Below are 26,730 nucleotides of genomic sequence, written 5' to 3' on the forward strand. Positions count from 1 at the left end.
GAGAGTTGGGGTTATTCACTCTGGAGAAGAGAAGGCTCCGGGGAGACCTTACTGCAGCATTTCAATACTTAAAGGGGACTTGTAAGAAAGATGGGGACAAGCTTTTTAGCAGGGCCTGTTGCAATAGGACAAGGGGTAAGGAAGAAATGTAAGGAAGAAATTTTTTACAATGAGGGTGGTGAAACACTGAAACACATTGCCCAGAGAGGTGGTAGATGCTCCATCCTTGGAAACATTCAAGGACAGGCTGGATGGGGCTCTGAGCAACCTGATTCAGTTGAAGATGTCCCTGCTCATTGCAGAGGGCTTGGACTAGATGACCTTTAAAGGTCCAACCAAACTACTAAAGACTTCCCACCCAAACTACTCTATGATTCTATAAAACGTTATGTTAAGCTTACTACCTTAATTAAACATGGGGTTTTTTAGTAATCATTCCTGAAGCCTGTTCTTTCACTCTTCATTTCACTCAGATACTTTGCATGGATCTCTTGAAAATGAGCCCTAGCTCTGCAGCCTCCTGAGCCTTCACCAGGGCTGTGGATGGCAGCTATGCTGTGTGATTTTTTTTTTTTTTTTTTTTTAAATAAAGGTGGTTCAGTGCCTGCAGTACTTCATGCTCAGAATTGAGAAAATGGCAATGTTCTCCCAGCAAGCATCAGAATATTTAATCCCTAGTGCTAGGAGGTTCAGTGTTTATATCTGTATTTATTTCTCAAGGGGTTTTAATGTCTTGGGTTCCTTTTACAAAATAGGGATGCTTTTGCCTTTTTTTTTTTGATGAGGAGGAGAGTACAGACAAGACAATAATAACTTCCATTTTCATTAGCTACATCTCTGCCTGTCCTGACATTTTCTGATGAATACCCCCTAGAATTTCAGCAGCAGCAACAACAGCAAAAAATACTGACTGCACTTGAGGTTTATTAGCAGGTTGAGAGACAGGGAAGAAAAAAGAATATTCCAAAAGTATATTGACTGTGGCAGAATTTGGGTCTGCTTCCAAGTGATTAATATAACCAAAAATACACCTGAGAAATAAACGCATAGGAAATCATTTATATTCTCAGAGATACTCTCCCTTAAGCATATACTATTTGTATTTCCTCTCTCAGAGTTTATAAAAATACTTTTCTACATAGCTAGCTTGTGTGTTCTCCCCGTGAAACATGACACTTCTGAGAATGAGAGCTACTGTATTTTTAAAGCTTTATCTGCTCCATGTGTAAATGGTATAGACCAGCTACAACTGGTGCCATTTGTTTTAAACACCCCGTTGAACGGAACGGTTTTATGGAGAGTTGGCTGACACAGTGGCTTCAAATAATGGCAGTGGCCAGGCGGGCAGCTATGCCTACAACTTTCTCAGCACTGCTGTTGCTATTTGGTCTGACTCCTCAAAATAAGTATGATCAATTCTTGAAAAAAGCGTAGTGGGTAGACAAGTCTTTACTATTTAAAAAAAAGTATTTCCAAATTCGATCTGCACAATTATCTATCTGTCCCAGTGTTTCTGTCTCCAGCAGTGGAGAGTATTAGATCTCAGAGAAAAGTGCTAAAACTCCCACAGTGGACAATTATGGAATAAGCTGCTCTAAGGGAAAGTTCCTTCCTAACCCCAGGATGCCTTGAAGTATTTCTGTTCCATCTAATTTAATTGTAGATCTTCATAATACTCCTATAAATGCCAAATCCCTTTATTAATCCTTCTGCAAGGTTAGTTCTTTTAAAAGTCAGTTCTGCACAGTGGCTGTTCAAAAGAACTAGAAATTAATCTTAAAATAAAAAGAGATTCTTTCTGTTTTCCAAGCAGGACAAGATCTAACTGATAATTTATAAACATATTTCTCTTCATGACTAGCCTGACACATTCCAGTTGAAAGACAAGAATGATTATTCGCCCTGGTTGTAGGCAACTGAATAAATGATGATGCTGCTAGAATATTCTTGAGACTTCTTTTTAATGTTGTTATTTTTTTATTTACCTGTTCCAGTTATTCCTACAATTCTTTGTATAACACTCATTCCATAATCCTTTGAAACGCACCTCGGATGGTCTTCAGAGCATTCTACACCTTTTTTTTTTTTTTTTTATGCAGGTTCATGATGTAAGTTTTAAACATGTAATTCACTACTAATCTTTGTAAGAAATAGGCTCATAAATTCAGGCATTAAAGATAAATATTAGGTAAATTATAAGGCTAATATGTTACCAACTAAGTAATTTTCTGATAAGCACTGACATTTCTGGAAGACATTTAATTATTGATGTACAATATATCAGGAATGATTAATCAAAAGGGTATCATAAGTTCAAATAGATATAAATTGTATCTTTTATAATGCTGACATTATTTAATTTACTAGTATTTTAGTTTAGTAGTCATCTTGGATTAGACAATGCAGAGGAACACTGTGGGAATATTAATTTTGTCTGACTTCCCACAGATTCTGAACCGGCAGGAACTGGGCACAGTCTCCAAGGCTAAATTCTATGTAGAATTTCAATATGAATGCATGCCTGAAAGACTGTTTAACTTGTATAATGGTGTCAAACACAAGCAATCTTTTAAAATAAAATTACAGTGGCTTCACTTTTCCAGGATTGGGGGGGTGGGGTGGGATGTGTGTTTAACCTTTTAATGATCTTACCAGCGAGACCTATGTTCTACCATAAGGTGGTGAAAACTACTGTCATCCATTTTTATCTAAGATTTAATATTCCAAGGTTACACTGAATAGTTTAGATGCTGTAGATTTGATTTTTCTTTCTGACACAAATTTTGCTCTGATGTGGTAGTGCAGATATTGCTTTCTCATGAATATGTAACAGCATAAGGAAAGAACTGGACAGTATGTGTTCTATATTAAGAAATCTATTTTCTCTTCATTATAAAACACAAATATGTTCCTAACAGAGCTATCCATACTGTAAGTGTGTTTAAATCAGCTGTTCCACACTGGTCTTATGCAAAAATGCAGTTATTTTATATTCAGCTTCCGAACGTGCTGTCTATGGTGCTATCTGACAGATTCATTGCTAGGAGGATTGGGTCTGTGGTGATAATTTCTCGGCCCTCCTGAAGGCTGTATAATGTTTCTGGCCTTTCAACTTTGAAATGAGTTTCCTTTTCAGAGCCAAACTCATCTCCAAAATGCCTTTTCCAGCTTACCAAAAATCTCCTATGGTAACACAGTACCAAAGTAATTGGGAATCTACGGCTTTTTAAAATAAATAAATAAAACCAAATGGAAACATTTTGGTGGCCTTCAGGCAAAATCGTGTTTTCAGTGAAAATATGGGTACAGTTTTAACTAGAGAATCTGAATTGGGGAATGCGGGCAGATAAGAATGTTTGGGCAGTTTGGTATTTTCTCTCAATCTGACTTGCTCAATCATTCAAAGCAGATAGAAAGTCCATTATTAGGGCCTTTGGTTATCAGGTCTCTTAAGTGTATTGGAATAATACAGCTCTTCCCACGGCTTCCATGGCAACTGAGGAATACTTAGAGGTTCAGTTCAGCAGCACGCATCAGTGATAAGTAGGAAAAAGACAATAGCTGTCTGACAGTAAGCTCTCCGCTCTGTTACGCTGGAGAGCAAACTAATGGAAGAAGGAAAAGAAATACCCCATCTCTGTTACAGGTGAGAGCAGTCTTGGGTTTGCCTGAATCTTGTGCATGGAAGAATAGGTGACTTCTTAGGCCTTTTGCTTTCCCAACATACCATCCAGCCATTACTGGAAGTCATGTAGACACATATCAATGTATTACTTTTTTGCTTTTTTCTTGAGAGAGGTGACAATGTCAACTGTACAGCCAATACTTCATTCAAAAAGGAAAAAAAAGCTCATTTCAGTATGGTAGACTTCAGCCCTTATGATGATGCCATTGCTGAAAATTCATGCAACTTCTTTTTTATTACTACAATATCTGCATAAGGACTGTGATACTCTCTTTTGTTCACTGTGGAAGGATTAAAGATGAAAATATCTTAGGTAGAATGTGCTGAAAGGCTTTTGATGGGTTTTTGCCTATGCGCTGATCATTTTCAGTAAATTGTTTATAGTGGAGGGGTGAACACTGCAGTAAGTCAACTGTTAATTACTGAAATAAAGGGATCTTGCTAGTTCTTTTTCTCATATATCTTCATTGAAGGGAGGAATATGTTTCAGGGGTTGAGATCAGTGCAGTTTTAAACAGTAGCATTAAATCACATTTTTAGAAGCGACAGAGTTCTGTATCAAGAAAGACATTGTCCAACAGCTTGAGTATTGAATCTGGCTATAAGTAATTTAATCAGCTGTAAGGTCGTGACTCTGTAAGAAACCTTTCTGTTCTATAGCTATTGGCATGTTTTTTAGAAAAAACCTTTAACCACTACACTTTCTTCAGGTTCATTGTACACCATGGTACAATAACATCCTTTTGAGCTGGTGAATGCTGTACAAGTACCTGTATTTTAGAGACATGTGAGGAAGATCACCCTTGTGATCTTCTTCATGCGTCTGCAGATGCCTTTACAGAGATTCCCTGTTGTCTGTTCTGACTCCTCCATGCCCAGCGAGTCTGTTCCTGACATCTGAAGTTGAGCGATTACCTTCATGAGTGGCCTTTTACTGTAGGCATTACTTGGTTTTTCTGGTGTGTGCGTTGTTTTTCAAATTGTGTGTTTGAGCTACTTTGGTGCAGGTCAGCATGATTGAGATTTTGTTCAGGATCTTAGCTTGATTTTGGATAAACAATGTTATAGCAAATGACATTTGTTAATAGCAAAGCAATAATGTAAGCAAATACAATGGAACTTTAAGTAAATGAAGAAAGAATGGAGAAACATGATTCCCTCACGTGCATCATGTGCTTCACCTGGCTATGAGAGCGCCGAATCCCAAGGAATCACTGAAGATGAAGGGTGAGGTGGTGCATGTTGGGGGCATTTTCTGCTTAGTGTCACCCCAAAACAAGTTCTGATCCCTAGTGTTAACGAATTTAACTGTTATGATTAATGTATGGCAAGGAAAGATTGGAAACAGCAAACAATACTTGGTGGAATAAATCTTGAGGGATGCATATATGTTTGTATAGAGGCATTTTAAAATTGCATATTTTAATGCATCAAATGCTAAGGTCAGTTTGTAACTTCAGAAGACACTGCAGAAATTGTCACAAGATAGTTTCTGTATTTTATAGAGTACATCTTTTCTTCTTTCCTCTTTATTAATTAGAAGAACTTAGAAGTTTAAAAAAAAACCCCATACTTTCTTGGCTAATGAAATTGTCGTTCTGTGGGGAGTGAACCTTGGATGCCTAGAGCAAAAACCACAAACTACATGTTGCATTTGGTCAAAGAGTTAACTGTAGTTGTTTGAATTTTTTGTTTAAGCTTCTCTCTGTAGGGGTCAGACAGACACAGTATTGTGGAGTGGGCTGCATTTATCCAAAGGGGGTTTTGCTATTTTCTTGTAAAAAGGCTTACGAGCACTGAGTCTACAGCATGAATTTGGAATGGGGAAAAGTACAGAAAAAGAGGAGAAGAGTAAGCATTTTGCATTTGAGAGATATTGGTGTATTCAAGCATGGTCTTATTTACCAGTAGAGATTTTCTACTTCCTTTCCTCTTACACACCATGAAATGTAGCTTAATACTGTTATCTATTGCATCAGTTTTATGGTGGCTAGCTGCATGGTTAGGTGTAGCAGGCAGTGTCCCTATCTGAAGGCAATCTAGTAAGGACTCATTCTGCTGCTGCTGAGTTAAAATTAATCTGTTTAGGGAGAGAATTCATCTTACCACTGTTCTTTAAACAGATGAGAAAAGGCCTCTTCTGCAAGGGTTAGAGTCTTTTCAATAGTCAGAGTTGTCAGCCCGAGTGAGTGCTCTGTTGGCTTTCGCTCTGCAGGGGCCTGTGTGCAAAGTGGAAATTCAAGGTTGAAATGGGATCTCTGCAATCATTTACGTGAAAGTTGTACAATGATGCCCCTAGATGAAAGAATACATAAAAATTCATAAGATACATGAGGAGCAAATTTCATTAATATTTATCAGCCTTCTCCTTTGTGGAATATACAGATGTTAGCTCATTGTTGCATTTAAATGCAGTATACTCAAGACAGGAAAGAAGTAATGGGCAGTAAATTTCAGCAACCTAATACTTCTGAGTATATCTGTACATGGCCACGCAGCCAGAATGATAGTATCCCTGATTTTAAAACAGCATTTTCAGCTACTCTTTTCCTCACGTCAGTTTGTGGAAATTAATCAATTTTATTAACATCCCAAATTAAGGACTGCATTAAGGCAATTTGGTTTTTAAAAGTTGGCCTTCAGACTGTTCCAATTGCCTACCATCACAACCCCAGCAATACTGGAAAACTAAATTCTGATGGTAAAACGCTATTTCTGTTAACATAGATGGTTTTCAATCTCTCACGCTCTTTCTGAGAGAGGACAAAAGTTCAGCCTGTAGCTCATCATTTAATGCTTCTCCAGAAGTGTAGCTTGGAGAGGGTTATTTGGAATTACAAGTGTGCTAAAGTCTATCAAATTCTGCTGTGGCTACTCTTGTTCTCACGCTAGGGGATAATTACTTGGAACCAAGGTGCTTGGCAGATGTACTTTGTGCCATACCAGAAAATCAGGCTGAGCGGTGCAGTGTTGTATAACATGTTGTTTCAATTAGCTCATGCCAGGAGCTGTTAACAGCACTTTCTCCCATTTTTATTTCCTAGCCAAACACAACAGTAATACCACTGGAAAACACAAGAAAACAATTGCAATCAATCCATCAGTTCTAACTAAATGGCAATACATAATCAGTTACTGAGGGGTCCTGCACTGTTCTGTGTTGACTGACGGGGCTACCCTGAAGTAAAACCAGAGTGTGAGCAGTCTTAACTGTGGTAACTCTGCTTGTGCCTCAAACTCAACAGTTTCACCTGCTGAGGTTCTCACTTGAGACTTTATCGAGCTAAACAGCATCCCATTCTTCCGGGACCTGGGAAAGATACCACCACCTACTTCTGTATAAAAAGTGCCTATCTTGGTTGACAACTTCATGCGATGCCACCTACTTCTTGTGATGCCCTGCTATCTGTGATCATAGTTGCCTGTCGTAGATGCTTGTTGTTTTCATGGCAGCCTCCAGGACCCACACAGTCTTGGCTTTTGCCTTGTCTCTCTCTTTAGCTGCTGCAAGATCTGGCTAAGTCTGATCATAGAATCATTAAGGTTGGAAAGGACCTCTGGTTTCCAGCAGTGCGTGCCTTCTCCTTGCAGTTTTCAGTTGAGCAAAATGCAATAGCTATTGAGAGAATTTCTCCTCAGTCCATGTTTTAGATGAGATATTTGTGGAGATCCAAGATACACTGAAGTGCCAGAAACATCTGCATGAATTTCTGCTAAGCGGGCCCTCCAGTTTCATTCACACTGCATTACTGTGAGAGTCAACTGTCAGCTGTAAGACAGCAGCTAGACCCATGCACATTCTCCAGGCTATTCAACAGACTTCAGAGAATTACAGCATTAATCTCTGTGTCAAAGGTGGAAAAAAATTTAAATAAAACAATCAAAATTGATGCAGTTCTCTCTGCGGTGAGGGCCAACCCTAATGGACTGTCAGAGGCACACTCTGGTGTGGAACTGTGTGTGTCAGACCTGGGCGATGCTCGCCACACAACGGGCTATTACACAAATGCTACCAGAGGAGCAGTTTCAAACGGCCCTGAAAAAAAAAAAAATCAATGATCTAGAAAAACAGAGTTGAAGAAATGATGATAAGAGTCCTGAAGGAATTGAGGGCTCTGACCCTGAGATGATTTTAACTAAATGGCTACTTAGTTGATTGGATTTACTTGGTGACAGAGGGGTGGAGGGACAGGGAGGAAAAAGCTTAAATGAAGCTGGATGGAGAAAAGATTCTCTAATAGATCAGACTGAACAATAGTAAGAGCTTTATTACAGTCTTGTTAAAATTCCCCCAGCTGAACAGTTACTCAGTTATCATGTTAAGATCCCACTATAACATGTTCCTAAGGGGTTTTTTCAGTCTCAGAGGTTGTATCCATGCCATAGTAGAAACAAGTCAGTAGTTCTCCAGCTTTTGTGCCAAGGGGAGACTGTGAACTCCTTCCTTGGGAGACATCAGCAGAGCTGCACAGAGCTTATCAGCCCAATGTGAGCCAGCTACAGACCATTTAGATCAGATTTCTGCACTTGCCTTTTCATCCAGGCCAGAGAGTGTGTCTTTCATTTCTTGCTCTTGCCTACATACAGCCAATTTGCTTCTTTGTTCTGCTATTAAAATGTCACTCCTTGGTTTTCCTTCACTGAATAGCATGTGTCTTTGAGTCTTCCCAACAACTCTTGGATTTTTTTTTTTTTTTTTTTAGATCTCCTACTAAGAACTACTACTTTGTATTATTCTGAATATATTCCACTGCTCCAAACATCAGTCCCCCTCCTCCCTCTGCGTCTTGTAAACGCTTCACTTTGGCTGTAGCTCAAGATCATTCTGATCTTACAGTAGGGCACTTCAGATCAAGTGATGGCCCTCCAGCTTCAATGACCTTTTGCATACAGGCAGATTTGTGCAACTGTCCTACTAGGTCTAGTAGGGGGATGGTTAGATGTTTCTATACAAATGCAAAGATGAAATGTAGTGCAAAGGACAGTGTCAGATGAAAACGTGTGAGCAGATGGCAAGCTGCTGCTGCTACTACAACTACTGGTTTATTTGTTTCCATAGCAAAAAGTGTGTAGGAACAAATATTCTTGGTCAACTAACTGAGCACACAGCAAGCCTTGGGGGGAAAAACAGAAGTCTTTATCACTGATTTGCAAGAAAGAAAATTTCTATCATGTAATTTCTGATATCACAGATTTGATCAAACTGTTCCTCCTGGAAGAGGCTGCTAGGTCAGACCAAGTCCTTAGCTTGGTGTTGCAGGAATGCCGTTAGAGGACACATCTGTTAGGGACTTTCTCCTCCTGAGAACGGATTCCTGTGGCCCAGCTGTCTGAGGATTAGTAGTGACCCCTCAGGCTGATAAAATAAGTCTTCCTCCAGAATGCCATGTGGATTCTCTGGGGCAACTTTTTACCCCTTTAGAAGTGTTGTAATGGCTGAACTTGTCATGTGATATCAGCAGAGGGTTTCTGTTCATCCCCACCTTTTTGTTAAGGAAGGAAGACTCAGGTAAGCATAGATGATTTAGAAACCAAAGAATCGTGATCAAAGTTCATGAACATAATGCTTTCTTTGTAGTTGACTTTTCCTTGGGAGTCTAGCTTGTTCAGAAAGACAGTTCTGTGCTTTTGCGTCAAGCTCAGATAGTAACTTTATTTTAAGCAAGTAAAAGAGGATCCAAATGTAGAACATCTCTGATCCTTTTATTATCCTGCTGTCATGAAGTGTTGTGCTCAGCACTGCAGAGTGATTCCCAGCAGACCCTGCTCAAGGTTCTCTTCTGAGTGACCTCTACCCATAGACACCAGTTGTCAAGGGCAATGCCAGCCTGCTGCTTAGCAGGAACCCGTTTAAGTTGTTTTGTAAATATGGAAATTAAAAACCATTTCATATGGAATTTGCACTTAAAAAAAAATAGTGCCTAATCTTGTTGGGATTGTTTCTAGTCTTTGGAGTTTTTCAACAGCTGGATTCATGATGCATTTTCATACAGAGTTTGACTGACAGAGATGCAACCTGAACACACCTGCTTACGAGCAGTATGTGCACCTTGCCTCTCTCTGTACTCCTGCTTGTTACTGACCCAGTACATCTTACATTATTTAAAAGCCTTGATTTTGCAGACATTTATGTATGCTCTTAATATCCTCACATAAGTAGTCTGTCCTTCAGAAAAGTGTTGTCTTATGCTTAAAAAAAGCTTTTAAAGACTAATCTTAGGTAGGTTCTTAAGTAGCAGGATCTTTTTTCAGTGTAGGAGCATGCCATGCATTTAGTAAAAGCTGCTGAATGTTCCACATGTTTGAAAGTAAGGCCTTTATTTTTATTAGTGTAAAAAGGTTGTCTTGTATGAGTTGACAGTTTTCTTCAAAATTTTGGATGCATTTGCTAGATGAGGACATAACACTGGAAGCCTTGGGGGCTTGTTTTGGATGGGTTAGAACAAATAAACCTGCAAGGACATCCCCGTGTCCCACAGACATGGAGGACTGAAAATTCTGGGGTCAGAAAGAGACCATATGGCAGAAAACATCGAAAATGTTTCTACATTAAGGGTGCATGGAAACAGGCTGATGTTAGCCCATGATGAATTACAGCAGTATTAAATGTTGCAACCGAGTACTGAAAGAGCGTCGGCATAAACGTTAAATCAGCAAATACTAGGAAACAGAAATCAGTTGCAGATTGTTATGACAGGTGTTATCTCAACTCTGTCTCAATAACACAACTACATTTTATTTATTAATCAGGAGGAATACAGAAGTTTTACAAAGAGGAGGATGGAAGTTGAGTGTTTTTTACAAACTTGTGTTGTGTTGCATTTAGATTTCTCTCTCACCTGCAGTTTGGGTGGGACTTGGGTGAACGTTATGAACCAGTGCTCCAGGCAGGATTACATGCACGGGAGGTGTTTCAGGCTCTGCAGAAGCCCTGCCTGCATCTCACCCAGGGCTAAGGCACCTTCAATCAGTTCATCAGCAGGCTCTAATGTGATTTTTGCTGTGTTTCTTAGGTATGATCTGCAGGGCGTATTGGACTCCCATCTCTCACAAAGGCAGGGTAGGCTTAATGCTAGCTTGGGGAAGAGAGAGGCATCCATCTTCCACTGAGTTCCTGCTGACATTACAAATGTCTACAACTTTGGGAAAAAAAAAATCATCTTCAAAATGAAAGGGGAGGGACATAAAAAGAGAGAAGGACGAATACCTCAGCATTGTGAACAGCTATGATAATGTTAGAGAGCTCAGGAATGATTTGCACTTTACATAGATGTAAACATTTACAGAGAAAATTATGTGGTTTTAATAATAAAATCCTCCATATTAGAGGAATCACTGGAGCTATAGCTATGTATGCTTAGTGACTTGGAACTTTTCTCAATTACATATTTATCCACTGTAGATTAGTTATTTAAATAATTATACATCAAGTAATATTTGTGAGTTCAAAGAGGTAGCAGAACATGGTGCCTGCAGGTAAATCACCTTTGTGTATTTGGAGAGTAAGGGATTGAAAGAGGAGCCTTTTCTCAATGAAAATACAATTGGAATTTCTGACTGTACTGCTGCTCAGCCTACACCTTGATAAAGGATGGGTTTGCTGTGCTGCTGTTGGTATGTAAAATCCCTAGAAGATATTCTGGGTTTAGACAGCTTGCTTTGAATATTCATTCACTGAATTCATATAAATTCAGATGATGGTTGTCACAGTATTTAGAAAACAGACTGGAAAATTATTTCCATAGTTCTAGTAATGGTTAACCACCAGCAGAAGAATAATAGAGGGACCAATGGAATTATAGTGCATTTTTCAGATTTTTCCATATTTTTACTGTGCCCTGTAGGTTTTTAAATATAAGTACTTCTCACCTTGTAATATATACAAAGTATTATACTGAATAGTTGGTCTTTTACCCAGTTTGAAGTTACTGAGCAATTTTTAGAGCATATTCTGCTCAATAAAGGACACCAGCACAAATTATATCCTCCTTTTCATGACTTTATAAAAAATAAAATCAGCATGACTGAAGTTCTGGTTATAAACTGAAATATGTAATTTTGAGAAGAATACAGAAGTTCTTGAATTGTTGGTATGAAAAGAAGCATCAATCTGCCTTCCTAGGGGCAAAAAAGAAGTTTCTCTCTATTGACTGTTTTTCAGTGTTTAAAGTACTTGTGAGGATTGTGTATTGTTTAAATAGTATGGAAAATTTTGGAAAAATATTTGAGTTATCCTGTTATCACAGAGGAGCTGAATTTTTGCACATTTCATTTTGATCCTGGCTATAATCACTTTGACTAAAGGCTCTTTACTAAAGCTTCTGCAACATTAGCTATTTGAAGTCATTTCAGGTTATTTTTTCTTTGCATATGAATTTATCAAAATGTTTTCTCGACAATTATCCATGACATTTATACAAATTATTTCCTTGCATAATCTTAGCAGCGGCACTATGAAATTGTTAATTTCTTTAAAAATATATCCCATTTATAAACCTCTTATTCTTAAAATTACTAGTAGAAATTTTTCTGTGTTTGCTTTAGTGTTTTGTTGAATGCAGATGGACTATTATATTGAGAATTAGTTTACAAGACTTGTAAATATAGGGGTGAAATCTGTGAATTTAAATACTGATACAGGAATTAAGCTTTCCTTCAACAAAGACAATTCATGATAGTTCTTTTGGAAATGCTGCAATCTGTTAAAGCTGAAATGACATTAAAATACACATATTAAATATGTATTAGATAAATCTTAAGCCTGAAATATGCAAATGTTGGAGCTTGTAATTGCATTTTTTGGTTTTACTGATGTGTCTATTGATTTTTTTGATGACACCAAATTTTCCTCTTCTGATCTTTTAACACTTAAAAAAAATACAGCCATACCAGGGTTAGTTGCATTATTGTCAAATCCACAGTGGATTGCTCTGCTGAACTAGTGACTCACCTCACCTTCAGTATTTATAAAGTACATTTGGTACATCTTAGATATTAAGGGAAGTAAATAGCTATATAAAACCAATTTCCAGTCAAATGCCATTTGAGAATTTGGAGTAAATATTGCATTATTGTATGCACTATCATTTATTATTTACATGGAATAAAAATAAGCTTTGACCTTCAGTGATTCAGTTGTTTTCTAGGATACAATGAAGGTTTCACTAAATGTAATTTGATGTCCTGGAACATGGGTAGAAAGATGTGCAGATACAGACTATAAGGAAAATGTTAATTATCTTAAATTTAATTACAGAAAAAGATCATGATGAGAATACATAAAAATGCTTGAAATGCAGCCAAAACCTTTTCCAAAGAACATTAAAAATGATCGCTGTTTACTGATCACAGATGATGTAGACACAAAGCTGCAGAGAGAAAGATGTTTGAATTTCACCTCTGTGGGTAGCAGTAGAGAATCAGGGCCAGATGTAAAGTAAACTGGAACCTGAGTCTTACAAAAGAGTAATTTGTCTAAGGCTGAAGCAGAGCCTTCCCCGTTACCCCCGAAGCGTGCCAGCTGGACAGGTCAGCAGCCTCCGTGAATGACAAATGTCTCCACACGGACTTCCTCGTCCCTAAGTACCGATGCACACAAATTGCATGATCTTTGTGAGGAGTCCTGCGTCTTTCAATGGTGTTCAATTTTGTGTTTAATGTAAAGTCTGAAGATTACAGGTAGGAAAGAAGTAATGGTACATGACAGCAGCATTACCTACTTGATAACTGTGGGTGTTTAAGGATTGCTGTCTTTTACATGCAGCTGGGAGCTTCCTTCATTGTGGCAAAGATGGAAAGTTTCACAGGCCTGCACTTTCAGGCAAGAAATGTGTGTTAGCCAGGGGTGAAGCTGAAAAGTCTGTTTATTGGAAGAATTGCTCGTGACTATTGATTTTCATCTGAGCACTCTGACTCCCAGTTCCTTTGAAAGTACTGCTGATTTCCGACAAGCCTCGCTTTTATGTTGTTTTATGCCAAGCTGAATCTTGCCTGTTCAGCCAAGCTGAATCCCAGAAAGCTAATTTTTATTCCTATTAAATGTAGTATTTGAGATTTAGATAAGTCGCTAAATTCAAATGAGCATTAGAACATGCAAAATTATTGTTTCCTTTCAGAATTGTTTGAGCTTTTTCCAGTTTTGCTTAGACCGCTCCCTTCCTGCCCCTTCCTCCAAGGAAACAAAGTGTAGGCAATTGGGCTGGCCGTTTGGCTGGCTGGCTTCCAGTTCTCCTCTTCTCCTTAGTTTGATGTGAACAGGCAGAAAAGACAACAGATAGAAATATCCACAGAGACATGCTAATGAAAATGGATTGGACTTCTCACTCCTCCTTAATATCCAGGTGGTTTGTATGAACCTTTGTATTCCACAGAATACTACAGTATCTCAGACTGCTAGGAAATCTGAACTTAAACTTCCCAAATCTGAAGGCAAGGCAAGCGCAAATTTTAAGGTAAGACAAAGGATAAATCTTCAGGTAATCCACAGACAATCCCGAGACAAGGGTTCAGGATCATCTTCCTGATGGCCTGTAATGCACTACTTGAAAGTATCACCTCCCTCATCCCACCCCCATCCTTTTTTATCGCCTTGATAAATGAATTAATTACTCCAATGCCAATTAGTCTTAAAGTGAGAAGAGGAAAGAGGCCTGAGATACTGCAGGAAAGAAAGGAGGGACTGGAAAGGAAATAGAGGGGACCAGGAGCGGGACAGAGCCACGGGGTGAATGGGAACGCAGAGCAGTGCAGGGGAGCCTTGGCCCCGAGTCCTGCACGTGCTTTCTGCTAACAGCGAGATCTGGCCTGTCGCTAACCTACCCTTGACATCTGTTGAAAAACCGAATTGGAGAGTAACAAGGAGTCTGAAACGCCACGCTCTGTCCCACAGACTGCAATTAGAAACCTCATGCAGCCTTGGCTGTGGATTTGGCACGAGTTTGCAAGCCATTTTCGGGAGAGGTTTTATTCTGACCTCTTAGGCAGCGAGCACCGTGAGCTGGCGTGGGGCTGGCCCCCATGCCCAGGCGGGAACAAAGGGAGCTAGGGGAGCAAAACAAGCGCCCAGCAGAGCCCTGGGAAGGCTGCTGGACCTGGCACGCTTGGGGAGAAAGGATTCATTATATTTTAGGCAAATCAGAAAACACTGTGGCTCATAGACCTTACAGGCTGTGCAACAGATGGTGTTGTTTTGGCTGGCACAGGAGGCAGGTGTTAAAGCAACTTCCAGAGATAATGGAGCTGCAACCGGCAGAGTTGAAAAAGAGTATGGAGAGTTACAGGGCATAACGCATTTACATGGAGAACAGGAGAAGAAGGCCTTTGAAACTGAGCTCGGATTTTGGAGGCAGCCACCTGACTTGTTCGCTGCTTCTAGAAGGAAAGGAGATACGATGGCATGAGCTGCTTTGGGCTCCCACGGGAACAGTGTGAAATGCTGAAAATACGTAACCTTGTCAGGGCTGAGACATTGTAGTTATCATCTTTTATTGCCGATGTTTTCCATCCCCATATATCACTGAAAGAATATGCTGTCTGGGAGAAGTAAAAGTTGTGAAAAATGGGTGTAGACAGTCCCTGAGCATGGTAGTATTTATCCACCAGAGCGGACTGAGAGGAGAAAAAGCGTTCAGCCAGGGAACGGGTCTTCTGGCTGCAAAGGGGGTCTCATCTTCAGTGATGAATCCCAACCTGTCAATTTCTGGGGTTTGTTTCTGTAGCTGAATTTCAGATTCAGAATATAAGCCCTTGCTGGGCACACCTCTGCCAAGCTGCAAGTCCTGCTCTGACGGTGGGCCTGGCCCGACGTCTCTGGCGTCTGCCCTGCAGCTTCACCCCTCCGCTGGGGCGGGTGGCAGACCTGCTGGGGCAGGTGCCGCCTGGGGAGCCTGCTTGGGGACACACACCGGTTAGACCGTGCTCAGCCGTCTGCTGCTGTGGCCACATAGTGCTCGCTAGCGAATCCTACTGGCTTCCTGGTTGAGTTAATGCTTGCTTGGCTACAGCTACTTGTACTGCAACCTGGGTGGACATATCTCGTATTCAAGTGAAATTCCAGAGGCTTGTGGTACAGGCTTAATAACAGGGCAATATTAAACCTTATTAACTCTCTCTATTCATGTTAATTTGCCCCTTGACAAAGACCTGCTACCAGTCTGCCCAGTTTATTTTGTGACTCAGGCATGATTTCCCATAAAGGGACACTTGAAATGCAAAAGCAAGGCTATCACACTGGCTGTGCCAGAGCAAAGAAATGCAGGATGCACCTGCACAGTTTTCTTGCAGGTCAAACACGGAAATTGCTCCAACCTCATCAGGTCAAGGAAACCTTAAAAGTGCAGAGACCAGCGAGTGTGATGCCCGTACTGCTGTTGGTGTGCTCTCAGCTTCAGAGCCCCTGACTGGGAGAATGTCTTTTTAGGTAGTTCTTTCGAGCTGTAATTTCAAGGGTTATTTCCTCTATTTCTTCTCTATCTTATTTTAGCTAATTTTATTTCCATTTCATTGTGGCATGTTTCATCATTGTTACCATGAAAGTAAATAGTAGCACAGTTGCTACAATAGTTACTGTATACAGATAATTAAAATAGAAAAATATTATTCCACTCATTTCCTTTCACTAACTTAATGAAGAGTCATTGAACATCTCAAATGCCACTTACTGTTTAAGATGCACTGCCTGATGGTGTTAGCTGCTCACTTGGCAGATAGCGTAAAGAAATACAAGCCGTGTGAACCAGTTAGAAAACTGTAATAATACCTGGGTTATTGCATCATGGGGATCCTTTTCATCTAAGGATTGGTGTAAATAGATTTTGCAAAATATTTTAGACCTTTAAGTCCCTAGAAATTTTTTTACAGATTTGTCAATCGTGTGATGTGTTCTTGAAAGTATGTATGGATTATAACTGGTATATAGAGATGAATAGAATATAAAATAGTCGTCTTGGAACTATAATCTCTCAGTTTTCTAATTTAGACTGCTGAGGTTAGTTCTGAGTGTTAGTTATGATCTGCCAGGAAGATCGTTGCTCAAATTGTCTGAATAGGCAACTGGAAGTCTCCCTTTACAAAGAGAGCTACAAAGCTGTTCATTTTCCAGTGACTGAATTCTACAAATATGTATTATTCTTGAAGTACAGTTCTAGATTTTAATTGATTTAGGGACTTAGTTTTCAATAGGACATTGTGTCTAAATACAGCAGTGTTGTGATATCATCCATCTTAAAATAGGGGCAGTACAAATTACCTCTTAGGCATGTCTGTGGCAGAGTGACCAATACAATATTTGAACTGTCTCTGATCTGTGCATATTGCTCTTGGTTGTATGCTGCCTGGTAGTCTCAAACCCATAACTTTCAACATTTGAGGTTGACTTACTAAATGACAAAATAAACTCAACACCCACCCTGCAAAAAAAAAAATCTTGTGTAGAAACATAAGGCAAAGAATATTTTAAACCTTTTGCAGAGCAAAATGCTTCCAGATTTTTTTTTTTTAAAAGTGTCAGGTTGTATAAAAGCATAGGTTTTTATACTTTGTTTTTCATTGTCTAATCAAGCAGATTTTTCCCTCTTTCAATTTGCATTTAATATAACGGGTGCTTTGAGAAACCTACTGTAACTTAATTTGACGTGTAGTTTGTATATGCTGCACAAATTTATAATATGTGGCACTTAAAACACACCAAAGGTCTCAATCTTACTCAGTTTTGCTAGGCAAAGAAAGATGAATAAAATAATCTCATCATGAGTCTTTGGAAAAGTCAATATGCATTATTCCTTCCAAGTAGTGCATTTGTCTCGCCTGTTGGCCTAAGTTATCCACATTCTTGATAAAATGTGAGATTTCGCATGGCAGTTGGTGTGAAGTTAGCAAGGTGCCTAATTTCTTGGCGAGTATTATCAACAAGAGATTTGAATATAAAATTATACAGGTATTATCAATAGGTTAGAAAATTTGGATTTTTTTATATTCAAGAATAGATTGGTCTCATTTTCCTTTATTGCTGTTTGGACATATCACAGCATAATTCAGGTTTGAAGAAAGATCAGGAGGCATCTATTCCAACCTCTTGCTCAAAGTAGGGTGAGCTATGAGTTCAGATGAGGTTGCTCTGGGTTTTGTTCAGCTGGTCTTGAAAATCTCCAAGGATGGAGACTGCGCAGCCTCTCTGGGCAATCTGTTCCACTGCTTCACTGTCCAAAAAGTGAAAAACACCTTTGTCTGATATCCAGTCTGGACTTCTCATTTCAACTTATGCCCGTTGTCTCCCATTCTCCTGCCATGCACCACTGTGAAGAGCCTGGCTCCAACTTCTCAATAACTTCCTTGTAGGTACCAGGAGCTGCTGTCAGGTCTCACCAAAGCTGTCCCTTCTCCAGGCTGAACAAGCCCAGCTCCCTTAGTCTCTCCTCATGAGGCAAGTGCTCCAGGCCCTGACCAGGGGCTCTCTTCTGAAATTGCTTCAGTTTATCAGTGTCTTTTGTGTCTTGGAGGGCCTAAAACTGTGCTCTAGGAAGTCCTGAGTAGAGCGGGGCTGTGGCCGTGGGGCTCCTCTTCACGCAGCCCTGGGTGCTGCTGGCTGTCTTTGCTGCCAGGAACGCTGCTGGCTTCTGCTCAGCTCGTGCCTGCTCACACCCACAGGGCAATGTCCTCAGAGCTGTTCCCCAGCCAGTGTTGTTGTTTTAGGGATGATTCCTCCCCAGGTGCAGGATTTTGCATTTGTCCTTGTTGAGTTTCATAAGGCTCCTGTCAGCTCTCTCCTTCAGCCTGTCTAGGTCCGCCAGAACGGCAGCTCTGCTCCCAAGCGTATTGATGGCTCCCACTGCTTTGGAGTGAGCTGCAAACCTGGTGACCATGAGCTCCGCCGACTCAGCTGGGTCACTGACAAAGATGTTAACTAGGACAGGTCCCAGGACGGACCCCTGCAGCGCTCTGCTTGTAACCAGCCTCCGGGCAGAGCGCGAACTGTTATCACCCTCTGAGCCCTACCAGCCAGTCAATTTTGTACCCATATAGACTGTAGCATCCTGACATGGATTCAGGAATATTGTGGGAGATGTATTGAAAGCATCGCCGAAGTCAAATGTGCCTGCTTTTTTCCTTGTTTGACCTTTTACTTCTAAAGTATCCATATGTTTCCCTTATTCTAAGTGCTTTTTGCTGACACTGTTTATCCCTGTTCTTTGGAAATTTTTGAAGCAGCTCTTTTGACTGACTGGACCAGAATCTCTTCTTTTAACGAGTGGCCTTTCGCTTTTGTTTTATTGAGTAAAAATCAAAATGAGTGATATTTGCCGTTTAATAAAAGAGGCAGCAGAGACCATTAAGGAAAGGAATGCTAAAATTTTATAGTTTGTTCAATAAGTAATAATTTGCTGTGCCAGACTCTCTTTTACGCTTTTTAAAAATGTATATCTGTAGTGGAAATTATTTCTATTAATTATAAAGACAACTTATAATACAGTCTAGTGGAAAGCTTTGTTTGCATAACAGTATCTTTCAAAAAGGTCATCCTTCAGCCTCAGAAGTTGCCTTCAGGCAGACTCTGTTTAGCCTGATTTTTAAATGTGGTCTTACAGATATCCTGTCCAAGTAAGTCCTATGAGAATGCAGAAGTTCATTTCTAAGTAGTTGCAGTCCCTAAGCCATCACAGTTCAGGGATCCGCATGTAATTTTTGCAGTTAAGAAACTCCCCTGTGCCTGTATGTGCATGCACAAAAACTTACATCTTTGACATCAAACTACTGAAGAACCTGAATTCCATTTTCCGATATGGCAGGTGGTGTTTCTAAAGCCGGCCAGGTACCAAATGATTTACACAAGCAGTGGGACTGTTCAAAGCATCTGGGTATCTATCTTCATCGTACTTTACCTGTCTCAACTTTAGTCATCTTAAGCGTGTAGTCAAAGAGAGTATCCTAGATTCCCCCAGCCATCAGTAGAGAGAGACAGATCCACCACACAGTGAATTCTTCAATGCAATTGAGAAACCTCCCGGACTGCTTGTGCCCTGTACAATTTTAGATTGTATACTGCTGCCATGATTAAATATATGTTTATATTTGGGCCTAAATAGCATGAGTGTATCTACTCTAATAATTTAATATCTAAGGCCTGAAAAATCAAATTCTTGAAAGGATTTATAAAATTATGATTAAGAATTTTTCAGTCCTGATTTTTGTTGTCCATATTTAGCACAAAGCCCATAAGGCTGATCTTAAAGTCTGAAAGACTTCTCAGACTCGTTTTTGCATGTAAAAGCAAAATGGAAAAATGAAAAGCATTCAGAAGTTATGTTAAAACATACTTCTATGTATACTGGGGGGGGAGAGGCGTTCTTCCTTCTGTAGTACTTACGTGGCAGTTTTCATGAAAGTAGCTGTCTAGTTGTCCTCTGCTGCGTACACAAGGAAACAGGGGTTTGGGGACTTTTCACTTCAATGGTGGAAATGAAAACAGAACACATGGACAAACTGCAGAACAGTTGCCCTGGCCAAAGCCCACTCTGTTTCATGAGTCCGATTACATTTTTCTTCATGCATTCAGATAATAAGAAAACAATGTATTCTGATTTCTTCATCCTGTTAAAAAATAAATATGTATGAAGCAAAGACTAAGACTTTATTAATATTAAAGAAAAAAAGTGTGCTTAGACAGGTCAGAGGTAGTAAATGGAAATACTCTGGAGAAATATTTCATATTATATGGAAATCTTTATGCATATAGTAAAAGACTGCATAAACAACCTCCTTTTTATTCCAGGTCGTAAGTGGTAGTGAATTTCTTGTAGAAAGGTGTCTATCAGAAGCTATGGAACAGAATTAATCAGAGTCCCTTCTTTGGGATTTGAGCTCATCCAAATAACCAGATTGTGGGCTCTCAGTCTGCAGCCATTTTTCATGGCACAGCACCTAAGCCTGGAAGGGAAATGCGAACTGCCTGTGTCAGCACGCAGTGCAGAGAGGCAGGCGAGTACCCGGGTACCTCTGCTGTGAGCAGAGTTTGAAGCAGCAGCCCTGGCCAGGAGGGTAAGAGAGAAGGGGAGCGAGGTGGGGACGGGCTAACGGGTACCTGGAGGCATGTTGCAATCGGGATGAGGAGCCACTTAGGCTCCTCGGCTCTGCCACCCTTCAGCTCAAGAAGCTCTGGGAAAGAGATAAGTCAGTCAGTTAAACACAATAATTATATTCCTTCAAAACCAAGTGAAAGTGGCACATGTTCAACACGGATCTCCTCCCCCCCCCTTCTTGATCATAACAGAAGATTTGGGCGGATTTCCTATTCAGAGGCAATCAGTGAGCGTGGAGAGCGAGGGATGCAGGATGCCCTGGCTGACCTTCAGAAGAATTATTGTTTCTTTCACTCATGGTTTCTCCCCCCATCTCCCTTGTACAAGGCTTGGGAGCTGCAGAAGCTTTCTATTTAAAAACAGGTGCATAAGTGGAGCTGTCTGCTGCGGGGATGTAATTGATTCAGGACAACAGTGCCCCTAATCAGACAGCTGCTTTTGTCGTCTTGCCCTTTTGTGTGAGGGAATAGGAAAACAGCTATCACTATGCGTTTTAGTCAGGAAATATTCAGGAAATATTTGTCAAGTAATGTGTGTTTAGAATATTGCTTGAAATTATACATATATTTAACACTTTCCCCTCCTTTACTGTTTAAAACTGTCAGGCTTTAAAGGATACAATTTAATTAGCAATGGCATTTTAATACTGTTACTGGCACTGGCTGTGCTGCATGCAAATAATTTATTTCAGGGAAATCATATTGGGATTGAAAACGTTTTTTCTTTTCCAAGAAGTATTATAATTCCTAATTGACTGAAGCTTTGCTGATTTAGAACCGCATTCAAAGAAACCGAGACACAAGTCAAGGGTAGAGGGGGATTAAAGTTACTGTCAGTCTTATGCAAATGTCTGTCACCCCGCACAAGGCTCACAAATTAAAATTGAAGTGCCGGTTTGCTGCCGCAGCCATGCTTTCAGAATAATCAGTGATGAATTCAACTGACATACCACAACTGTTTCCTAAAACCAGAGCATCATTCTTGTGTAACACGGCACATTTATATTGTTAGAGAAGATTTATATCAATTTCATTTTGCATTCAGATTTTTGAAAGTTGCTAGATATGAACCAAGTGCACTTGCTTGCCCTGAAGACGAGTTTTCCATGTGCAGCGCCATGCTTGTCATTACGGATTAGTGCTTCGTTTAGAGGGAAAAGGGATAGATAGAATAGATAAAATATTTTGCATATGCATAATCAACACAATTGCAAATAAAGGCAAAAGTCTTGGGAGGCAAAACACAGCTGTAATGCTAATGCTGAGTGAATAATTTTCTTGATGAATTTAGCCTCTGTATCTGCTCACCGAATGTCCTCAAACATAGTGTAATTTCTCAAAATTTGGTTGTTCTTTAGAATTGCTGCTCTGTTTTGGTTTTTTGTTTTATTTTTTACTCTTTGGATTGCATGCAATTTGTGATTATAAAATATTTGATATTCAGCCTGCAGGCTTTATTAGCTAGTAGTCATCGATCATCTAAACATACCTCGTTCCTATCTACTGGTTAGATTGGTGTAATTCCTTTAGGAATACCATGGGCAAATGGTTGGCCCATAGCAAAGTGTCAGAACTTTATTTGCGGTGTATTATGGTATGTCCTAGAATTAGTTGCTTTCCATATGTAAGGGAAAATTTTTAAATGTACATAGTTGCAGTCTTTGAAGGAAGGGCAAAAGATAAAATGATGGTATGTTTTCCAGGGGCTGTATTTTCTTTTCTCACCACGCTTTCATCTACTTGGTGTGGTTGGACTTTTTCTTGCTATTTTTCTGTGGAAGGGAATGTTGATTTGCTTTTTTGTCTAATGTTAATAATTTCATTTATAAGCAAGTTAATGATGATCACAAGCATTTTGAGAGAGGCTCTGTAAGAATTCTCTGTCTGAAAAGAATTAGAACCTCTTTCTGGTACAATAGAAACAACTTACTAGCAAGGAATAAGGGAACAAGCGTTATTTCAGAATAGTTATTGTCCTTCCTAGAGTGATTAGATGATTGCTTTACATTTTGTGGAAGGAAATAAATTACTTTAGTAGTAATAAGTTTTATTTCACTTTCTTATTCTAGTTATTGGAAACTGCTGCAGTGAATCCAATTAGGCAGTTCAGTTTTGTCTTGACATATACACAGGCTGCCCAATGATTTGGGAATATTCTCTGTGATTGTGTTCTAATGGGTAGCAGACAGGTTAAATCGAGAGCCATTACAGAAAGTATAAAGCAATAAACCTTTTGAAGTATTTTCATACAGAAATAAAATCTTGTGTTTTCAAAAACAGTAAATCAAGAATATAAATGTCCTTACAACTTGGGGGTGAGGGGAGAAAGACATTAAATGGACTTATTTTAGTTCATGCAATTTAAAACTATTTAGATGTACAAGCACCAAACAACAGGCTGCTGCTTCTTCCAGTAGTGTCTGTATTCTTGCATTTGCTTTTCCATAAATCCATTAGTCAGGCACCACTCTTGAACAGCCTCTGTATTGGGTTTTACAAAGCATTACGTTCAGTTATTCTAAAATCAGCAAGTTATATATACCAGAAAAAAATCACAAATACTGCATTTGTCAGTGGCTCTGTACCGGTGGTAGGGTTGCAATCAAACGCCCATGCATACGATATTGTTAATGGTTCTGATTGTGTAATCGTCACTCTCATAATACAGGAGAACGAAAGATTGCCCAAAGCAAGACAGTGTTTGCAAAGAGCTCATCATATGCCATTTTCTTTCATGATAGGTTTGATGACGAAGTACAAAACCTTGCTAACTCCATAGCTATTATTCAGGAACATGATTTATTTTGATGTGGGGAAGGAAGGTCAAATTCATTTAACAACACTGCATTTCCCCCACCTGTGTTTTTACTAGGTTTAGTGTCTAGATGTTGACTATCAAATCATGTTTCTCAAGGCCTTATTTGAGAAAATTATCTGGATGCAGTTTTTATGTTTGTGACCTGCACCGCATTTTCAGGAATTATTAGATGCAGATCCACCGGATGGATCCCTTTAGCACCTGTAATTTTTATTCTCCATTTTGCAGCTTGCTGTCACCCCTGCCCACAAGCATTCATCCCCAGTGAGGCACGCAGTATTGCTGTTGGTACAGTGGCTGTCTGGCGTCTGAGGGCTTTGCTTGGGGTTAAAGCTGTTCCCTTACAGGTCCTGACTTTGCAATGTATTAAAGCAGTACACCTCAGTGCACCATATCGGCTATTGCTGTCCTTCCACATCATGAAGTAACAATTTACAAACTGGAACTACCTTTTCTTTTTCCCTCTGAAAGTAATTATTACCTACAAAGCTGTAATAAATCAAAGCACATAAAGATGGCCCAAGGGAGCTTTTATGTTCATAAAACCTTGTCAGTCAGGGTTTGGTTTTGCAAAAACTCCAAGGAAAGTTCCTTGTTTTGTTTTTATTTGAACTTTCAGAGCAATGAAGTTGAGAAGGTTTGGATTAAAGGTTCTCGCTGGGCTTTGCTTTTTTTTTTTTTATACTGTTGTCAATGCTAATTCAGGTACTAAATATAGTAAATCAGTTCTCTCTAATTCCCAGACTGAAAAACATTTAAGCTGGGATGAAGAAAAGATATACGTTTTTAGATCTTTCACAGATCTACCTATGTCTAGCCAGACCATTTAATCACTTACATTACTTTCTATTTGAGGATGATTTGCCTTGAGCAGCGACATGGCTTGCAGAAAAGGACACATCATGCTCTCAGCAGTGCTGGAGAGCTAAAGCCAGACTAAGCCAGAGCATTAGCACTGGTGGTGTTAGAAGGGTGCACTTACTGTACTGGGAGCTGCAGACATTTTGTGTGCTCACAGAGGTTACTGCAAACGCAGGCACCTCAAGTCCTCCCTTTACAGCAGCAACTTTATTTTACATACTGCAGATGTATTTTGCATTCTGCACAATGTTATCGGAAGTGCCTCGAAGTACTTCTGGTAGAGCATACAAAATATCTCATAAGATGGGGGGTTGGACTAGATGATCTTTAACGGTCGCTTCCAACCCAAACCGATCTATGATGATATGAAGATACGATGTGCTGGAAGAAATCTCTTGAAAGAGAAGTTAGCTCCATCATTGTCAAAGATGGTGCTGTTACAGTGATTTGGCAACTCTGCTCCTGCAAACACTGAAAACTAAAATGATTTTTTAAACTATTCTAAGTACTGAGCCTTTAGTTTTATCTCAGTAAAATGAATTTCTTCTCTTAATAGAGAAGTCATTTTTTTTTTTACAGTGAATTAAGTCAGAGTTTCCAAAGTTGATATATATGCTCTTTCAACAAACTGAATGGGACTAACTTAATGGCAGGTTTTGGTAGGGCAGACAAGGTTAAAAGCATTAGTGGAGAGAGCAGAGACATAGGCTGTCTAGAGAATATCTGTTGGAACAGTTGAGACAGTTTTAGCAAGGATAGTGTAGTTACAAACCATTTTCTGTTTACTGTCTTTCTTCCAGACAGTAAATCTACTCACTAGTTAGTACTTGTAATGCAAAGAAATTGGGGAGAGCGAAGAAGTGCTGATGGACTCATGAACCTATATTGGGAATATCAGAGGTGTAAAGGTGAATTGGCATAACGGTGGAAGAAAGAGCACAGCCCTACAGCGTAGTTCGTGTGGGCATGGGCTGGAGTTGATGATTTCTCATGTTTTAACTCTTTCCTGCCCGTTGTCCCTCTGCTCCACTGCAGCAAAGGTAAAGAGGTCACAGAAAAAAAAAGTTATCTTCCAGTGATGTATATTGTAAGCCACTTTTTGTCAATTCCCTAATCTAGGAATGAAGCTGTTACTGTAATTCTTACTGTATTTGTGGAGTACCTGCAGGCCTGATTAAAAAACAAGCAAACCAAAAAAAACCCTAAACTCCTAAAAAAGGTGTCTTAAATGAGTGGGGACTGTTAAACTGCTGAACGGGTGGTTATATGTATTTGAGAAATGCAAGTGTTACTGTAGGTAACCGTCTAGACCAGGGCATAGTGACAATGCATTGATACGCAGGGCCAGCTATCTAAAAACTCTAGACCCCCATTAAAATAGACACTTTTTTTGTTGTTATTAAAAAGTCATTGAAGTATGAAATGCAATGTTAGAAGAAAAATGAAAAAGGAAAATTAAATAATTGCAAATAATTCTTCCATTTCAAACACTCTCCAATTAAATGCTTGTGTAATCTCTCTAACTGAGATCAGCTAATGAAGAATGCACAAAACAGTTGGGCTGTAGCTCTGCTGTACAATCAGCCTGTGAATAAAATTGTTACCTGGTAGTAACAAAGCGTTATTGAAGCTGATTGATAGTAAAACTCCAGCTGACTTTGATGGGAAAAGAGAGGAGCCAGGATCTCACTCTCCATCTTTAGCTAATGGAGAGAAATTTAACATCATTGAAAAGGGAAAGAAATTCTGCTTCAACTTTTCACTGAAACACCTCCAATAAATAGGATTATACATTTGTAAGCTCTTCTGATCTAAAATAAAATCAGTAGTCTAGCAAGTGCCTGCTCACACAACTGAGTGGTCTGATTGCAGAGGGTGAATGGGAACTCTGAAATGAAGGCAGTGTATGTAGAGTCAAATCATCCCTCTTTAATTTCTCTATACATATATTGGGAGAATTAGTGAAAAAACTTGTTCTCACTGCCAATGATATACTCATAAAAGTTTCACAAATCACACACAGAGTCCCACATACATTTAATGGCATGTTCCCAAATGACAGTAATCTTCTCTGCTTCTAACATGTTAAAATCTATGCAGAAAATCAGGCTGTGGGTGAAAAGGAGCAAACATAGAAGTAACACTGGATGAAAAGATGAAACGCTGAAGAACTAAACCAAGATGTTATTTTGGTCTTACAGTCTCTATGCGCAGTGAGAAGCACGAGCTCCTTTTTGATACTCCACACAACTTCAATACCTTGCGGGGGTGGGGGGGGGGGTGGTGTTTTTGTTT

The 26,730-nt window shown here is 39.5% G+C and overlaps 1 protein-coding gene across 4 annotated transcripts in view; it reads left to right on the top strand.

The window, feature by feature from the left end:
• SASH1 (SAM and SH3 domain containing 1) overlaps nt 1-26,730 on the top strand; it is a 567,590-nt gene that overhangs the window by 328,994 nt on the left and 211,866 nt on the right. The window lies entirely within an intron of this gene.

Source organism: Nipponia nippon, unplaced genomic scaffold (assembly GCF_047370975.1).
Source record: "Nipponia nippon isolate SJK-2023a ecotype South Korea unplaced genomic scaffold, ASM4737097v1 scaffold_4, whole genome shotgun sequence".
Taxonomy (NCBI): domain Eukaryota; kingdom Metazoa; phylum Chordata; class Aves; order Pelecaniformes; family Threskiornithidae; genus Nipponia; species Nipponia nippon.